This window comes from Pithys albifrons, chromosome 14, assembly GCF_047495875.1.
Source record: "Pithys albifrons albifrons isolate INPA30051 chromosome 14, PitAlb_v1, whole genome shotgun sequence".
NCBI classification, from domain to species: Eukaryota; Metazoa; Chordata; class Aves; order Passeriformes; family Thamnophilidae; genus Pithys; species Pithys albifrons.
The window spans coordinates 5,444,326-5,458,726 of record NC_092471.1 but is presented as its reverse complement, the minus strand read 5'-3'; positions in this window follow the sequence as shown (position 1 = coordinate 5,458,726).

The window sequence follows — 14,401 nt, the reverse complement described above, 5'->3', positions numbered from 1 at the left end:
CCTGTAAATTGCTCCACATTTTTCAAGCATTAAAGTTCTTCTTTGATTAGTGATTATGGTGTATCCTCATCAGTTTTAAGGTATTATTTTTGAATGAGTGTTCTCAGCAATGGCTCTGACAGACCACGGTCATTGGGTCCCTTCTGACCCCAGACAGCAAAGGCTGAAAGTCAGTGCTGCCCAATGGCTGTTTTGTTCCCTGTGTGAAGTGAATTGATGGGTTTGGTCCAGAGCTTTAGTGGATAAATATCCACATCACAAACTATCACCAGAATTGGTGTCACTAATGTCATCCTCTGCACAAGGTCAGGGGTTGAGCTGGCAGAGACACTAAATTGTGTTTGCAAACCTAGAGGGAAAGATAAAACCAGACTAACTAGGTGGCCTAGAGAAGGAGACACTGCTTGCCCCAAAACTGTTTCAGAGCTGTTAGTCCAAGATTCTTAACAATCAAAAACCACTTTCCAGGAGAATATACCACTGGGAGGATTTCTAAGACAAATAACTGTTGATAAACTGGGAGATTTATTGGCAGCTGTGAAATTCAAATGCTTAATCCACAACAAAGAGACATATAATATTTAGACTGTTGCAATCTCCTCAATCAGTCTGTACTTCATAAAATCAAATTAACTGAAATTAGTAAATGAAAGAGCTGATCTGAACTTTATATTATCCAACCTTCTGCCAGTGCAAATTTATCCTCTGCTATGTAATGTCCAAATAACTGTACACATTCCAGTGACACCATTCCCACTGAACTTCTTTTCCCAATCTTTTTCTTTAGACTCTGTTTAGATGTTTTTTTCTTTAAGAATAGCAGAATTTGAGCTTATGAGATTTGCTGGGAACCATATGTAGCCACTTTTTGAACAGCTGAGAGTTTTCTTCTGCCTTTTGAATGCCATGGGGTAAAATTTATCTGTCTCACACCCTTTCCAAAATTTTGTTGGCTTCCAAAAGAGATTTGTAGTGTTTGCATGACTTCCTTTCATGGAAGGACTGTACCATAGTAGCATTAGTATAAAACAAACACTGCATGTTTAAGAGAACATTTTATTCCAGCATTTACTCAGCTCAGCCTCAAGGTATGTAATTACTTCCATGTATATGATTTTATGTGGATATTTTTCTGCACAGAGGTTCAAAAAATTGCAATTATTTAAACAAATAAATGAAGGTGTTTCTTGTTCTTTAGAACCAAACACTAGTGGTGTGCAAGCCAGAGGATAACTGATGGCAGTGAGACTGTGGGCTTAAGAACAACATTCTGCTGATTTTTTACATTCTGTCAGCTCAGGTCCCTTCTTTTAAAAGTTAATTCTGCACAAAGGAGAGCTCCACAATGAAAAGCCTGTTTGACATAAGCAGAAACTAAAAGACCAAGAAAATTTAACAGTTGGTTAACAGGGTTTAATACAAACTCTGCCTCTGGTGGTATTTCTGCTTAGGGGACAATGAGCTGTACTTGATGTGCACCAGTCTGGGATGGAATGGGTGCTTCAGAAAGTTATGCTTGTCCATATTTCCTGTGAAACTGGGATAATCTAACAGTGTTCCACCCCAGAAAATATTTCTTTTAATTGTGATACTGTGTTTGCTCTCCTAAATACAGTTAAAGAACCCACATAAAACACCCACTCCAGACTGTAGAGAATTCTCTACTAAAAAGCAGGTAGGCAGGAAAAGACACAAACTCCTCATCATGCCACGTGGCAAAATGTGAAAAAAACCACAAATATATTATTTTTCAGAGGAAGGCACTGATTTTAAAGGGAGGGAGGAAGGAATTCCAATATGAGTGAGCTCCAAAAATACCAAACCAAACCAAACCAAAGAAACTTAACCAGCATTACCTGAGCTCTGTGACTTTCTGCCAGGGCAATGCCCTCTCATCTTCACTGGGCTCTGCTGGGTCTCCAGCCCTCCCTTTCCTCCTCACTGGGCCCTGCTGGGTCTCCAAACCACCAGCAATTCTCCTGTGGATTTCAGATTTTCAAATGCAACGGTGCCCTCTGTCCAGGCATTTCTACCCCAGAGCTGCTCCCTCCCCAGCTGAGCCCAGGGTTGTGTCTCTAATAGATCAGAGGACATTCCAACCCTAAACCTGCACCATTTCCTGCACATTCAGTCTCACAAAGCAACTCTGGGATTGTTTCCGGTGATCATAAATATCTTGACAACCATGTGCACTAATATTTAATGGAATTAATGAAATAATTGCTAAGCTCTTCCACTCGAGTCATTACAGCCTATAAAAGAGAGCTATTCAGGTTGTTTATTGACTCTGACAGAAATACAAAGATAAATAGACATATTAAAATGCAGAATCGAGCTCTCTTTGGTAGGGACTAAGTTTCTTTTAACAGTGTCAATAAATGTCTCCTTCTATGGGCTCAGCAGTAACAAATGTTCTCCAGGAGGTGCATTTTAGAAACAAGAACCAGAGAAAACCTCTATAAGCACAAATGGGGAGATTAAATGTGGAGTGAAAATTAAATCTGTTAGGAATTCTCCTTGAATTTCTATAAGTGAGTATTTGGGAAAAGCACTACTTTCAATTTTGTCATAGGATAAAAATCCAGTTTATAAAAAGATTAGAAAGGTAACCAATTTCCTTATTAAAAATATAGGAAACATGAATGACAGTATTACTGAGCTATTAAAATTTAATTTTAAAATATAATTTATAGGATGAAAACTGCTCTTTCTTAATCATGCTCACTGCCATGGAACAGCTTTAGTAAATTATATTTTTATATAACTTTACTCTCCTGTTAAGCATTAATTCAGACTATTAAAAATTGCTTAATATATTGTACTGATATTTCATTTCTATATGCGTATTTATGTATATTAAAATAATATTTTTATATAAATATATTTGTTTCCCTTCAGAGCCTGGTCAGAGACTTTTTCTGGGGGACCAATGGAAGAGAATGATGTTCACATCCTGCTTGCATTTCCATCTCACAAACACTCATCTCTCTGCATTATTCCATTGGCTGTCTTTGACACTCTTCCTGCTGGAAGGAAACAGCCAAAAAAAGAGAGTGGAATGAACAGGTTTCCAAGCTGGCTGTCCAGTATCTCCTCAGTTGCCAGAAAGCAGCATCCAGTGTCCCTCCATTCTCCATAAAGTCTGATCCCTTCCCATCACCAAAGAGGACTTGGACAGCTTGGGCAAGGCATGACAATTTAGTGGTAGGCAAAGGAGAAAATGAAAAGGGAAATATGCAAATTAAGCCATTTTCCCATAGGTATCCTAAAATCACATCACTTCTAAGTACTGGTCTTTGCTAGGAAGAGACTGGTTTAAATCTAAAGCCACAGTCATATAACTTAATTAACGGGAAGATGAATGACCCAGACCTCTTCACTGCAGTCGTTTCTTCTTAGCAGGGACACGGTTCCTTCAGTCTCAATGAAAATCTAGTTTTAACACCAGTGCTTAATTTATTGTCAAATTAAGCAGGCAGGATTTTCAAATAAGAAAAGGACGAAAAGCATGTAATTTAAATCCAGCAGTTCTGTTCTCTTATTAAAGTTGGTCTCTCTACACTTTAAAATAAAAGTCAAGGCATAGTCAGACTTGACAACTAACATTATCTGACCTCTACTTTTGTTTATGAATATATGCCAGATTTATTTTAAAGACTTAGGCTAGGATGTTTCAGAGAAGTCACTCCAAATCAAGTCCACACCAGGATTAAATATTTCTGATAAGTGTCAACTATTACTGTAACCCCACCAAGAAACATAAATAAATTTCTCCCTCTGAAATGCAATAGTTTGGGCTTTTTTCAAAGTCTCATGCACAAGTGCAGAGGGCAAGTATTTGAGAATTATGGGTGTCACAGGACTCTTACAATGTAATTCTTAATTGTCATGGAAAATGCAGTGAGATTAACACTGATAGGAGCATTACTAAAATTCTGATCGCTAATATTGTCAGGAACTGTGTTAATTTTACATGCTAATGAGTAGATAAAGAGAATTAAGATCCCTGAGGGAGAGAAAAAAGGTTGACTGAGGTATGATATGCCCCTCAGTTTGCAGCCAAATGTGCTTGTGGATGTGCTGTGTGTCCATGGGCTGCCAGGCACAGCAACTTGCTTGCTGCTTCAGGTAGAGCTAATTTTTTTCATTGTTAATGTGCTGGGGTTTATATGTAGAACAAAAACCAATGTGAGGAGTTGTTCTTATGAGTGTAATGCTTTATTAATATAAATAGCACTTTCATTAGGGTATTATGGTAACAGGGTATCATTATACATGGGATAATTAACATGGAACATGCAAATCTTTACTTTCAGGGAATGCTTAATATAGGACACTAAGCAATGTTTCCTGACTATAGTAATTCCTTGGTGCTCTCTTTTAATCCTCTTCACTGGAAAAGGAATTTATTCCTTCAGGTATTTCAAATAAAACTGCAACTACTACAGTGAAAAAAACCCAAACAAACCAAACCACAACAAACAAACAAACGAACCCGACCAAAACCAAGACACCACAAACACATAGGGAAGAAATACAACACCGAAATAAGCCAAGTGTCAATCTATATCATTGCTTAAGCAGAAAAGAAAAAAAAAGCCCATAATTTTCTCTTTAATAAAAAATGTCTACTGATAAACTTATTGATAGACAGATATTCTGGCAACAGATTGTCACAAACATGTCACCAGACCACACAAGTAACCCCCACTCACTTACAAGCTGTCTGCAAAGTTAATCTAAGAACCTGTAACTATCCCAAGTTTGGAGTATAAATATCTCAGTGATGAAATAAATTCAGAATGTTTTAAAAGTTATTATTTGCATCTTTGAACACACATGATTTTTCAATATGCAAAGACCAAAATTTAACTTCAGTATTAAGACCTATTTGTAATAAAAGCAAATATTCCACAGTCCCCAACCAAAAATATGGAGCTATATATAAAAAGTGACACTTTACATGCTGCTTTTGGAGCAATAATGGACATCTGCTCCTCCAGGCCAACTGTTGCAGTGCTTGGGGTCAGTTTAATGGTTGAATTCCAGCTGGGATTTTTCAGGGGAAGATTTTGCACTGGTTACCAGACTGAAGATTTGCCTAAATCTTTTCTGAGCACTTGTTCCATCACCAGGTTTCACACTGTGCTGGCACTACATGAGATAAAGTTAAAAACTTGCAATTACTTAAAGAGTCCAATTCTGTTCCTTCTGTTCCTCCTAAATCCTTCCTCAGTTCCAGCAGTCATTAGGAAAAAGGGGAAGGCCCTTGTTAAGCAAAGCATGTACTGCTGCACCAGTAATTGCTTTTTGGTTGTAGCAGCTGTTCAGTCGTGCTACAGCAGCAAGACAAACCTCCTTAATGACTCGAGGAGGTCCTCAGACCTGACTGGACACACTCCTGGGCAGCCTGCTCTGTCTAACCCTGCCTAAGCAGAGCTTTGGACTAGATGTTCTCAGGTGCTTCTTGAGAATGCAGTTTTCTTTGCAGGTATTTTACTTTCATTTATTATAAGAAAACCTGAGCTGTAGAATTAGAGTTCCATATAAGTGAAAAGGTTTCTTTCTCCACCCTCTTGTTTCCAGATGGCTGAGCCCCAGCCCAAGTGGAACAGAGGGTATGGGCTTTCTGTGTACAAGAGCCAGCTGGGCTGCTCCCTTTAGATGGCTTTTCTCTAGCTGAGTAGCTGCTCTTGATCTCTGTTGTGCTCCCTTGTATGATGTTACTGCTTTATGTAAGAGGATACCATTGCCTCCAAACCAGCACAAAGGCTCCGTTTGAGACACAGCTGCATTGAGAAAGACTATCTGGCAGAAAAAGCAGGAGGAAGGTATTTTGCTTAGAAGAGTTTGGCCTCAAAATAGAGATTGGGAAATATTTACTAGAGAGACACTGGCAGGAGGTGGGTAACAGATACAAGGATGGCAACAGATAAGATAGAGAAAAAGAAGTGTATTACATATTCAATCCAGGATACATATATTTCATCCAGAAATACACAGGATGTTCTCCCATTTCTAAAATTCCAAGATTTAATATAAATGAACAAATATATAATAGAATAGGACATAAAATGTCCTAAGCAATGCATCTGCTCTGTATTGAATTGAAATATGTCGATGTACAGGCTTACGTATCCCTTAGGCCAAAGACTCTTTCAAACAGAATTTTTGGTAGCTAAAGCAACATTTGCCTAAAGCACCTGTCAAGCATCTATTGAGAACTGAGTCATGTGATTTCTAAGTATACATCATCTTGGGCTACTGTCAAGATCTGGTGGTGACCTGATGTTGAATACTGCAGCAGAAGTGTATTCTAATTTTGTTCTGGAAAAAGATACTTTGTTCAGAAGACCTTGGCTGTGATGAAAGGCAAAGCCAAATCCTAACACAGAAGGCAGACCCTCTATATGGTATCTACAGTTCAGGTATTCTAACTTTTTATAGCACCACTTGGACTTAACAGTGTTATTCCTCTACCACTCTATGTCTTCTGATAAGTATTGGTGAATTTCTCTGAGTAGGGCCACAATCTCTGTCTTGAGTGGTTTAATTTTCCCTCTCCAGCCATAATCAGACAGCATTTTCCTGTTAGGTATAGTATAAGTGGCCCAAGCTGCCAGCTGCAGCAGAGCTGGCCTCTTGTGGCAAGGAGGAACCGTCCTGTTTTCCCTGCCTTCCTTCCCTCCACCATTCAGAGTCAGGTTTGGCACAGCACAGCCAACAGGTCTATTCCATTGTTCAAAAGACATGAGGCATCAGGGCTCTGAAGACCTCAGTGTGATGGGTCTCCCAGCTGCAAATGATGCCACTCACCTTATTATGCAAAATGCCTATATGGAGCTATTATTGCTTGGCATCTCCGTGCCAGGGAGGTGGTCCAAGCAATTAACAGGCACAGGATCAGATGAAAATGGACTTGACACTGGCAGCCAAGACTCCCTGCATTCACTAAAGCTTTTTTTTTGTTAAATCAAAGCCAGATTTCCAAATCAAAAGCAGGATACTGTCTCTGTCTCAAATTTACACACCTAGTAGAAAAACACAACAATAAACACCTACCTGTTTTTATTATAGATAATAGAGAAAATTAACAGCTATATAATGTCTGAAAAGGGCTGTCATAAATATGCATTGGTTTGTAAAGTTCCATGTTAAAACCAGCTGAAAGAATGCAGCTCTGTTTCAGCTTAACATATTGATAAGGAGAACTAAAATGTGAGGATGGATGGATGAGGTACAAGTAAGGAGTCCTTGCACTTCAGTAATATCATGTACTTTACTTTTGCAACTATAAAGGACATCCTTGCTAACTTTGATTAAGAATGGCAAGAATTTCAGTGATCTTGTCCAACATCACAGTTGTGCATGTCCCAAAATTGCTTTTTTCCTCTCCAATGAGGTTCCAGAATTAGAGAAGTCAAGTACTGAGGAACACGGACCACGAGGATTAACTAAACTGAGAGAGGAGTCCTTTCTGTATTTTGCCTGATACTTCTTCTTAGTGCCCAGATTCTAAATAAAAAAATTATTTTTAAAACATGCAAATTGAGCATTCATTAGAAGGGAATCTACACAAAGACACCTTCCAGAATAATTTGGAAAAAATCAAGAGAAAAAATTAAACAAAGAGACGCTGCACAGAAGCGAAACAATTAAATTAGCAAGGCTGCCCCAAAGTGCAGTTTCATATCCCAGTCTAAGGGAGACATGCAGTGTGCTGCTCCTGCTCATACATCAGTGTAAGATTAATTCCACTGAAATCAGTTTAAAGCCTCGATTTCCAAAGGAAATGATTATGCATCTTCAGAAACATTTGCTTTGCACAGGAAGACTTCTTACTATAAAAACCCAAACAAAACACAGATAGTAGAAAATACTTTGAGTAAAAGTAGCTCTAACAGCCAGGACTGGCCTAACAGAAATCAATTTTTTCATTTAAGGATAATATTATTCCTTCTGATGCAAAAAAAAAAAAAATGAAAAGGAAAAAAGGCAACTAGGCAGGTGGATATTACAACAGAATCTAAAAATGGCAAGTACTTTTTTGACAAAATGCTCTCTTGATTTCCCAGAGTACTTTGTTTTTGAAAAGCAATTCTAAAGTATCTCCTCTGTGCTTCCTGCTGTGATGTTACATGGCTAATGAAAAAAATGCAAGACAAACTTGACACATCTGTCAAAATTAACACCCCGTTCCTCTGTTATACCTTTTGTGTTTTGCACTGGTGGGAGTATGAAGGGGAGACATTCAGCTGCAGATTTATAAGATGTATTTCAAGAAAACTCCAGTGAATCCAACACTTCCAACAAAACTTGGTTCAGTCTTCAACAAAGTGGTTTAATTTCTGAATGTTACACCCAAACTCACCAGACATTTTAAAATTATTTGGTATATATAAAATGTCACCTACGTACATATAAATGGCAGCTACACAGTATAGACTGTTCTTTAAACATTCCTGTTTGTATTCTAACAGGATCTTGGGACCACAGGAACATGACTATGGTGATTCTAAATGCTTAAAGACATGTTAAAGAAAAAACCCCACAATTTAAAGTTATGAGAGTATTTACCCTAAAAAGAGATATAAGGACAGTAAGACAAACCAAACCTCTATATGTTGAGCTGCATTGATACCCTTCCTCCTTCAGCTGCTGGTTAAGTTGGGAGGCTCTGTCAAACATTTTCCCTTTCCACAGCAAGAAGACACAAAAAGAAATTTGTACTCAGTCCTTCAGCCCTCACAAAAAAAGCTTTTTGAATCTGTAATACCTGAGGAGGAGCAGGAGAAAGTTGTTTAGCCAAACTGCTGCTGGTAAACACACACTGATGGAAAGCCAAACCTGAACCCCTGTATCAGTAAAATGAACAGGAAGTGACCAAAGTCTGAACATCATGAGTAGAAGAATGAGATAGTCCCCCACTCCAAACCAGAAAATATTGCAACTCCCACTTTCTTCTTCTGAGACTGTACAGAGCTTAGAAAGTAAATGGAGACTATAAATTTATATTATTATACAGGCCATGTTGATAGAGAAAGCATCCAGACTTGCAACTCCCAAAGCAAAAAGCAAACAAGCAAACAAATATCCAGGAAACCTAAACCATCTCCCTGACACTATTGCCACTCTGTAAGACTTGGAGTTTTGGGCAACTCTACCATGATGTTGAAGCCTCATTGCCCTTCTGATCAGCCTGCAAGCTCTCCCAGCAAGTGTCCTCTCAGTGGTTCGGGACCAGTTTCTTGGCTGGTCCCGAGAGCTCCCCAGCTCAGAAAACAGCCTTGCTCATGTTTTCTCACCAGGCAATTTCCACTGCTCTGATTTAGAAGCAGAAAACCAGAGACCATCAGTTTGCCTTAGTTTAACCAGTCTATTTAGCATAGTCAGTGCTTTACTGAGAAAAAATCATATCATGTTATCTCTTCTTAGATTAGTCTTGTATCTGTTCTTGCATAGAGTGTGTGATCTATGTCATAGTCACAGCCAGCAAGTGGCAGATTAAATACAGAGCAAGTAAGAGTGGTACATGAAATTGATAAAATAAGTCTGGATTTATAAATTATACATACATTCCCCAAATTGTCATATCTCCCAATCTTCTCTCTGCTGTTTGCCAGATTTCCTTCCACCAGTCACTGTCACATCACAGCTTCTCCTTTCTTTTTTATGTCCTGATTAACAGGACATCTATATTCTCCCTTGAGCTCTCTTCCTCCCAGCAAGATTGTTTTCCATATCCCTACAGAGGGGCCAGAAAAGCATTTGTGAGTCTGAGATGCTTCTTTTCCAAGATATACGATGTAATCTAATAAAAGATAATACTTTTTCTTATAAATGGATCTCCATGAGCACAATTCAAATGCTTCAATATACGTTCAGAAAAAAATCTATATCAAAACAATTTATTCTTAGATAACTTTTTTACAAAAAATCAAATGTAGACCTTTTTTCCTATATGTTAGGGGATTCTATTAATCTTCTGGAGGGAATGGTTTGACTCTCCAAATATTGATAAAGACCATGGATTTTGCAATAGGAAAAAACAACCAAATATAGAGTGGTTGGATTCTCCTGATAGTACTAATTCTTTAGTGATGTTTAGGACACTTTTGAAACCCCATATAAAACATTTGCACTTTCTGCTCTATTTAAACCTTAGTCATTAGAGTAACTAATTTACAAGAAGCAAATACAGAACCAAACAGTATTTCAGAGGAGTTTTGGGGGTTTGGGTGGGTCTTTTTTCCAAAAATCTTACCAGTTTTTATGTTTTTATCTTCCTTATTTAGCTCCTAACACAGAAGTTGCTTGGAGGACGTGACAGGTGTTGCAACACAGCTCAATAAGGAGTTCACAGCTGTAGAGCATTGGCATGCACGTGGTTTCATGTGTCAAAAAAGTACCAAATTTTTGCCAAGAAGTACCATTAAAGTACCAAATTTTGCTAAGAGAACAATGTATGATACTAGAAAATGGTTCATTAACACTGAATTTCCTTAACTGTTACTCATTTCTACTCCACAGTCAAGTCTGCCATGTGATTTCTCTATCAGTCTCTGGAGCAATTTTGCTGGAATTAAAGGCTCCTATGGAAACATCACACTCAGGGCATACCTGTACCTGTTGTGAGTTCTCTTCATACCTTGTGCACAGTTTCACAATTCTAGTCAAAACTGAGGGAAGGTGCTCACAGGTCTTCAGGGCTTTAAATCCCCAGTGACTTCTCCTGTATTATTCCAGCTTGAATAAGTGCTGCTTTGTTTACCAAAATGTGCATTTTTCTGATGGGTATATTACACACATGGGAGAGTTGCAGCAGCTTCATAAGCACCACTTTACAGGATGGGTGGATAGAATAAGCAACCTCCTGAAAGCAGGACTGTCTTGAAGTTTTATGCCTTAATTGCACACTGTGTGTTGCTTTTGATTTCCCTTCTCTATAATGAGCCTTTGTTATATCAGTTACACTTTCAGCCCTAAACTGAGAAGAGGCATTCAAATACACAATAGATAAAACAAAGTGTAGGAAATATCAAAATAATATGATTGTGTTAGTCATATCTCACTGATAGAGTCTGGAGAGTTTAGTAGTTCAAGGAAAGTGGCTTATTCTGCCTGACTTATAGTAAGACACAATCAGGCTAACCCTGGAATTCAGCTAATAATTTTCTAGCACAAAATTAATAGACAACACAAAAAGAAAGTGAAGTCTTTGACTATTATAAGGTACAGTTCTCAGGTGTCTTCTACCACTTCATAGTTGCCAAAAGAATGTGTGATATTCTTAAACACCAAGTTTATGTGACAGACAGTTAGCTTGTTCCTATCTTTTCCTTGTCAGAAGGGCAGTAAACATGTTAAATCCTCTGCTTAAGATGTAGCTGTAATGCTTTCATTGTGCACAAAGATACGACAGCCCAACCTCTGAATGTCACATTTTATTCAAAAGTGTTCCTTTCTACTTGGTGGTCTAAAAGCACAGTAGTTCTGCAGCAAGAACGGGTAAAAATTCTTCATTTCAAAAGGACATCAAACTTTTTTTTTCCATGATTCACTTCTAACAGGAACATTATGTTTCAGTTAATAATAACTATGTGTTGATCACAATTTCACATGTCTGGGTTGAAATTAAATCTCTATTGCATGGTTTGACCTTGAAAAATATTTGGGTTTAGTATCTAGAGGAGAAAAACAGTGAAAAAAAAAAGAACCAACATAATTTTTTTTTTAAAGGATGAGACTACCAAGAGTAGCTTAAGATATGCTCTGGTTTTGTAAGAAAATGCATACCTGATGTTTGCAAATAGCACATTTATCCCCTGACTGACTAAGAAAACTACTGTTACTTGAACTCTTTAGACTTTATAAATTTTAAAGAGAAAAGGTGTAATTCTGTAGGAGTTTGGTGAATGTATTTAACCATTAAAGATCATTTTTGGTACCTGTGAATATTAAGTTTCGAACTTGTTTTAGACTTTGGACATTTAATGATTTTCAGTCATTAGTTGTTGCTCTTCTAAAAGCTGTTCACCTCAGCATGGCTTTTAGATTTATGAATCTTAGCAAAGCAGACCTTATCATTTCCATGGTTCATCTGTTTCCCTGCATTACTCTCATGCTAAATCAATCTCCAGATTCATAAAACAAGTCTGTAAATATTAATGTCTCCCAAAGCAGTCTCATCTTGGATAACATATCACAGCAGAAGGAAACTGGGGAAGCAACATCTTTTTGAAAGTCCTTTCCAGCAAAATTCAACTCCCATGTAAGAAAAAGAAGAAAACACTTGTGAGGAAAATGTAAAATAATACAGAAAAAGAATGGAGTTCATAAGGTGATTGGAGAGAAACAAGAAAGGGGGAAGGTCAAAAGTAAGAAAAAGTGCAATGTGTCAAGAAGAGATGAAAGGAAAGGACAGAGTCCAGGAAGGAAGACAGAAAAGGGAGGGAAGTGTACAGCAGTTACAGAAAAGGGAATGAGTAACAGAAAGATCTGGGAAAAGAGAATGAATGCCAATAAGCTTATATTTCCTTTTTTTACAGCTTCTGGAAAAGCATCCATGACAAAGTATGCAATTAAATGAATGAATGAGTGTATAAAGTGGAAAAGGTATCAGTACAGGTCAGGGGCACATCTAATCAGATTGACCGAGAGCAACAGGGTGCCTTGGGCTGGTTCCTGATACCATCACACTGAGACAGCAGCACATACTGCCCTGCATTTCTCCTTGGGGACAAAGGAAAAAAAGAGAAATAATACTGCCAATCTCTCAGTTTCAGTCTTTGACATGTATCATCCCATAAACTGATAACAACTGGCATCAGGTTTCTCTTATGCGGTGGGTTATTTTGATTCCTTGGTTTTCTCGATTTTTTGTGGTTTTTTTTTTTTTTAATTTTCAGATTTCTGTTTAATTACTCTTTCTTCAGGTTGTCATTTCTGACAAGTGGTTTTTGCAAGCAAATTTACTCACCTCATAGGTTTTCATTTGCTTTCATGGCTTTGTTCTGTTTTCTCAAAGACCAGAAGGAAAAATTAAAGGGACATTCAGCATAGGCAGGAAAACTGGACACTGGTCTTTGCAGTGATTTTTTTTTTAATTGGCAATCAAGAGGAATTAAAAAAGAGTGGAAAACAAGAACTTCTGCCAAGACAGAGAGAGCAAGAGCATATATTCCTCCTTCCAGTTGCTGACATGATATGTTCAAATACCTTCTGGTTACAGTATGCCAGCTTGTGTTTCCCCACATGATCTGACATAATGCAACATGACACACCAATTGTTTTCTGACAGAAATGTAAAGAAAGGCAGTGTCTCCACTCTGCTGGTAAAGAAATCATTTTAAGTACAGAAATAGCCAGATTTCTCCTAAACATTCATGCATCAAAGTGTAATGGCCTTGAGAGCTTCCCCCATCCCGGAACTGCTGCTGCCGGGGCTCAGGGGCAGCTCAGCTGTGACACCACTGTGGGCTGTGCCCATCCCTGGGCAGCTCTGTCGGGGGGGCTGAGCCAGGGCTGAGCCTCTTCTTTCTCTTGGAACTGCTTTTAAGTTGACAGTCTTGTGCTTGGCTCCAGCCTGAGCTGCAGCAGCAGCTGTGCCACAGATGGGGCTGTGTCTGACCGTGGGTCCAACTGATCCAGACCTGCACCAAGACATGGACTGATTTCCCAGACTCACCTGGGACTTGTCTCAGCCCTACAGCCTTGGCTGGCACTCAGTGGGATGGAGCTGACCATGGGCACCATCACTGGGCATGACCCTCAGCTTGGCCACACGGAGTGTGGGTCAGACCTGCTGCCACCCCCAGGCATGGGAGCTGTGGGGTGAGTCCCATCTGCACCACCACCCTCTGCTCTCGTGTCCCAGGGAGAACCCACCGTGCTGTGCCCCTACACAACCTGCTCCCTCCAACCCCATAGGCCCTGCCAGTGCCTTCCAGTACTGCTGTATTTCCATGGTAAAACTTTTAATGTCAAAGCACGTTTGTAGGGCCCTGGGTGAGTGGGTGACCTTTAATTTTAGACATATATTATGTGTTCACAGTGATTAAAAGAGGAATCAAGTTCAGCTTTTAACAGCTGGAAATTTCATGCAATCAGTTTGAGTATTATAATTTTGCAGCTTTTCAGCAGCAACATTTCCAGAGATCTGGAGGGTTTTTGTTTTCTTTTTCACTTCTGTTAACTATTCTGTCTTTACCAGGTCTACCTGATCCCAGAAGGCTGCATCTGCCTTCCTGGGGGCCCAAACTGGCAGCTGGTTCTGTTCTGCCTATTCCATTCTTCCAGATCCATATTGTCTGTATGAGCCTTGTCTTCATTGTAGCAATGCAATGACTGGAGGATGTCATCACCTTCAGTTGAATCTACGAGTAATTTCCAGGTGAAAGAC